The following is a 6,000-nucleotide window of genomic DNA, read 5'->3' on the forward strand; positions in this document are numbered from 1 at the left end:
GGAAGTGGATCTGTAGAAATGCTGTAATGGTCCAAGTGTTAGCACTGACTGCTACCGAGACACTGCCAGTTCTCAATACACATGAGAACATATCAACTGTGAAAAGTGGCTATATTAGATTAAATGAAATTAAAATAATAAAAGCAATAAATAACTGAAGTCATTAATTGAACTTTAGAAAATAGCTGATGATACGCAGAACTGCTTCTGCCTGCATTTCCTGGTAGAGCCGAGCTTTACTGCGTGTTCAGCACTGTGAAGCAGGTGTGAACCGTGAAAGGCCTTTGCCAGCACATTCTTGACATTTCAGAGGGCATCAGTCGGCATGATGAATCCCTAGGAGGACAGAGAAACTGGATGGACCGGTCTGATCGTCTCCAGGACAACTTGTTACGATGTGTGTAGGACGCAGGACCCAAATGCAGATTAAAGTGACAAAACTCCTTTATTTCAAGGCTATACTATTAAATAAAGACTAAACAGAACACTCACCGAGAAACAAGCCATATCACAAGACGAACCGACAAAGACAGAAAAACCAGAACTTAAATACACACAAGACTAATCATACAAACAAGACACAGGTGAGGAGGGAGGAGAAAACACAGGGACACCAGGTGAACACAATCGGGTAATAAGACACACCAGGGAAACTAACGACAGGGAACCACAGACAAATCTAAACAAGACAAAACACAACGCAGACAGAAAACCAAAGACAGATCTAGACAAGACACAATGCAGACAGAAACAGGCAAGACAGGAGGTGAAGACCTTTCAAAATAAAACATGAAACAAAAGACAGAAAAAGACAAGACAAAATACAATAAAGACAGATCGTGACAGTACCCCCCCTTCAAGGGACGGATCCCAGACGTCCCTAACAAAGTACAACAGTCCAAAAAACTCTAGCAGGGTGGGTGGAGGGGGTCCGGAGGAGGGACGCATCACCAGGCCACCAGGGTGGGAGGAGGGGGTCAGGAGGAGAGGTTTGGGCTGACAACCCAGGAGCACAGCGGAGGACCCGGAAGGGATCTCGGGCGGACGGCCCGGGGGCAAGGCAGAGACCATGGAGGGGGTCTCGGGCGGACGGCCCAGGGGCAAGGCAGAGACCATGGAGGGGGTCTCGGGCGGACGGCCCGGGTGCAAGGCAGAGTCCATGGAGGGGTTCTCGGGCGGACGGCCCGTGGGCAAGGCAGAGTCCATGGAGGGGCGAAGGCCACAGAGGGCGAACTCAGGGGGCCGGGCTCGAGGGTGAAGACCGTGGCTCTCAGGGGGCCGAGCTCGAAGGCGAAGACCGCGGCTCTCAGGGGGCCGGGCTCGAGGGCGAAGACCAGACAGCTCCGGAGGCCGGGCAGGAAGGCGCTGACGGGACAGCTCCAGAGGCCGGGCAGGAAGGCGCTGACGGGACAGCTCCAGAGGCCGGGCAGGAAGGCGCTGACAGGACAGCTCCGGAGGTCGGGCAGGACCCGGTGTTGGCCGGACAGGAACCAGAGCCGGTGGGACAGGCTTCGGCAGGATCCCCCACGGAAGAGGACCAGGAGTTGGCAGGACCCCCGGTGAGACAGGTAACGGCGGGACCTCCAACTGAACAAGACATGGGATTGGCAGGACTCTCAGCGGGTCCTCCAACGGAACAGGACATAGGGTTGGCAGGACCCCCGGCAGAAGAGTCGTCGGCGGGACCCCCAATGGGACAGGACACAGGGTTGGCAGGACCCCCGGCAGGAGAGTAGTCGGCGGGACCTCCAACGGCACAGGACATAGGGTTGGCAGGACCCCCGGCAGAAGAGTAGTCGGCGGGACCCCCAACGGGACAGGACACAGGGTTGGCAAGACCCCCAGCGGAACCTCCAACGGACCAGGACATTGGGTAGGGACTTGAGAGGAGACTCGAGAGGGGACTCGAGAGGAGACTCGAGAGGAGACTCGAGAGGAGACTCGAGAAGGGACTCGAGAGGGGACTCGAGAGGAGACTTGAGAGGGAATTCGAGGGGGAAACTGAGAGGTGGCTTGAGAGGGAACTCGAGAGGTGGCTTGAGAGGGAACTCGAGAGGTGGCTTGAGAGGGAACTCGAGAGGTGGCTTGAGAGGGGACTGGAGAAGAGACTCGAGAGGAGACTCGAGAGGTGACTTGAGAGGGGACTGGAGAAGAGACTCGAGAGGGAACTCGGGAGGTGACTCGAGAGGGAACTCGGGAGGTGACTCGAGAGGTGACTCGAGAATTGTCTTGAAAGGGGACTCGAGAGGGGACTCGGGTAGGAACTTGAGAGGAGACTTGAGAGGGGACTCGAGAAGAGACTCGAGAGGGGACTTGAGAGGGGACTCGAGAAGAGACTCGACAGGGGACCTGAGAGGGAACTTGAGAGGGGACTTGTGTCGGTCGGTACGCCGACAGGCCACAGGGAGCTGGCGTCGGCTGGAGAGCCAACAGGAGACGAGGAGCTGGAGTCGGCCGGTACGCCGACAGGCCTCGGGGAGCTGGCGTTGGCCGGTACGCCGACAGGACTCGGGGAGCTGGCGTCGGCTGGAGAGCCAACAGGAGAAGAGGTGCTGGAGTCGGCCGGTACGCCGACAGGACACGGGGAGCTGGTGTCGGCCGGAGAGCCAGTCCTGGAGCCAAAACTGGAGTTGGGACCATGGCTACTGGGGCCGGTACTGAAGCCGGAACCATGGCTGCTGGGGCCGGAGCCATGGCTGCTGGGGCCAGGACTGGGGTTGGGACCATGGGTGTGTGGGCCGGTTCTGTAGCAGGGACCATGGCTGTGGGGACCGGTTCTGGAGCCGGAACCATTGCTGCTGGGCCCGGTACTGGGGCCGGAACCATGGCCGCTGATGCCAGAACTGGGACCGGAATCATAGCTCTTGGGGCTCGGGCTGCTAGCCTGGACTTGCGACTCCTTCTCTTAGAAGCCGCCTGAAGGCTCTGTGGACCTCCAAAAGCCAAACGAGTTCCAGAAAACGACTCCTGGACAGGAGCAGGAACTGGGGCAGAAGCACTGGTTGACTCCAGACGGAACACACCGAGACGTTTGTAGGCAGCAGGCTGGAAATCACACACCCAGAGGAAGTTCAAAATCCAGCCAGGTAAGAATTTCACCAAGTCTGGTTTCTCCATAGCCAACCGGTGCGCCTCTACCAGAGCGGCCTCCTGCTGCAGAACACTGGACGCTCCCTTCCACCAATCATAGCAGCAAGCCAAATAAAAGGAAAAATGTTGTAGTTCCACCTCAAATGGATCATCTGCTGGGTCCATTTATTGGTCGGTTCGTACTGTTACGGTGTGTGTAGGACGCAGGACCCAAATGCAGATTAAAGTGACAAAAAACTCCTTTATTTCAAGGCTACACTATTAAATAAAGACTAAACAGAACACTCACCGAGGAACAAGCCATATCACAAGACGAACCGACAAAGACAGAAAAAAGAGAACTTAAATACACACAAGACTAATCATACAAACAAGACACAGGTGAGGAGGGAGGAGAAAACACAGGGACACCAGGTGAACACAATCGGGTAATCAGACACACCAGGAAAACTAACGACAGGGAACCACAGACAGATCTAAACAAGACGAAACACAACGCAGACAGAAAACCAAAGACAGATCTAGACAAGACACAACGCAGACAGAAACAGGCAAGACAGGAGGTGAAGTCCTTTCAAAATAAAACATGAAACAAAAGACAGAAAAAGACAAGACAAAATACAATAAAGACAGATCGTGACACAACTGAGGTTTAGGTGTGACAGGCAGACGTCACACAAACACTGTAGCCAAGACAAGAAATACAAAACGATTGACTGGCGCTATGAAGTGCATCATTATTAAAAAAAAACATAATTGGAATAAAAACACCTGGCCAATAAAAACACCTGGCCAACTTGAAGACCAACATAATTATTAAATTATAATTAATATCTATTATTATTATTTCGTTCCTACCCTCACCTATGGTCATGAAGGATGGGTCATGACCGTGAAAGAACGAGATCGCGGATACAAGCGGCCGAGATGGGTTTTCTCTAATTAAAACCATTTTGTTTTTTATTTATGCATCACAGTATCACCTCAAAATACAAGATACGAAACATTTTCAACCATGCAACAAAATATAAATAGTCCTACAAATACTTTTATTTTATTTCCTTCTTATTTTTGTCTAAGCTCAAGGGAGCCAGAGCAGAGGGCTTAAAGGGCCGCATGCGGCCCGTGGGCCGCGGGTTGCCAACCCCTGACCTAGGACCAGGTGGAGGGATTATATCTCTTCGCTGGCCTGGGAGCGCCTTGGGATCCCCCAGTCAGAACTGGTTGATGTCGCCAGGGAAAAGGAAGTTTGGGGCTCTCTGCTGGAACTGCTACCCCCGCGACCCGACCACGGATAAGCGGGAGAAGATGGATGGATGGATGTATTATTAATATATTATATGATTAATTTTTAATAGAGACATTTCAAGTGTAAATGTTTGTCGTCTCTATCAATCTGATCAAGGAAATGGATCAGTTTTCCTTATTAGAATATTACTACGTCAATACAAATCCTGGATTATATATTAACCAGTGGTGGAAGAAGTGTTCAGATAAAAATAGTATCAGCATTAAGTAACTCAAGTTCCTCGTGGTATATTTTTCTGGAGCTTTGAACCAAGTTAAGCGTTTACTGTATTGTACTGTTATTATGGTACAAAAAAACTTTAAAAAGCATATAGATATTATGATATTTAGGCTAAAGTAATGTGATTCTGATTTTACTAGATCATCATATTTTATTCTTAAATATTGCACATACGTGTAGACTTTAAAGGGATAGTGGAAATCCGCTAATTTTGGGTTTAACTTATGTATTTTTATTAAAAATAAGCATAATAAACAATTTTTTTTAATTTTATGCGCCTAGTTTCATTTTATTTTCAATTTTACTGCTCCCGACCACGCCCTCTCAATGAAACGAAATACTTCGGGAATCGTCGGGAATCTTCGGGTGATGACGAAAACAAAGGACAATGGCGGACATTCAATAGAATTTTCATGTGAATAGCCGACCTTTATTATGGTGAATAGATGTGTTTTGTATGGCTGTAGTGCGACAGCAAATGCAGAGAATGGCGTTTTGACGCATGCGGGGTGAGTGGGTGAAATGTGTTCAGATAACACGGGCAAACTTCACGGAGCCGAAGCTGACGAGTACTTCGGCAGTCGTGTGCTCCCATCATTTTACTGACGATTGTTTCGAGATTCCTCTGTCTCTAGCTCAAATTGAAAGTGGAATACATAAGAAGTGAGTATTTTATTTTTTTCTGGCCGATTTAATGCATCATTAGCCTGTACCATTGTGTACAACGCCATTTATTGCCTGTCGATTAGGCGACCGGAGGCCTCGTCATCCGATAATCCGGTACACAGTGTCGAATGTGTACACTACAGTCATCATATAGACATGATAGACTAACAGTACTGTGAGTACAGCCTACACTTGACAGGCAGCCTGGCTAGCCTAGGATTAGGACCCTACTACGTCAAAAGACCGATTGGCTCTAGCTGTATATCATGCTAGTATACAATTCATTTCAATTTATTCATGTAATTAATGCCCATAAGGCTGTTACATATACAATAATAAATGTGACAAGATAATGTATGTGAACCTGACCCTGGTATGTTATGAAATGTACCCTACATGCAGTCATCCTCGGGCATAGCCATAGGCCTACAGTACATGCATGCCAACTTTTGCAATATATAATATAGCGCCTAGCGTGAGCTATGCGCTATATTATATATTGCAAAAGTTTATTTGTGCGTAGGGGTGCATCATCTGGCGCCTGGTCCTGGTCATCCTCGCCATTGCCCATGCCGTGAACTAACTCCATCGCCTCGGGCTCGGGCTCGAACAAATAAGGACGTAATGGTCCATCGTCTGGCTCAATATTCTCACCATCGTCGCTTACTGAACCGGATTCAGATTCAGTTCCTAAAACTACATTTTCGTAGGAAAGC

Source organism: Pseudochaenichthys georgianus, chromosome 5 (genome assembly GCF_902827115.2).
Source record: "Pseudochaenichthys georgianus chromosome 5, fPseGeo1.2, whole genome shotgun sequence".
Classification (NCBI taxonomy): Eukaryota; Metazoa; Chordata; class Actinopteri; order Perciformes; family Channichthyidae; genus Pseudochaenichthys; species Pseudochaenichthys georgianus.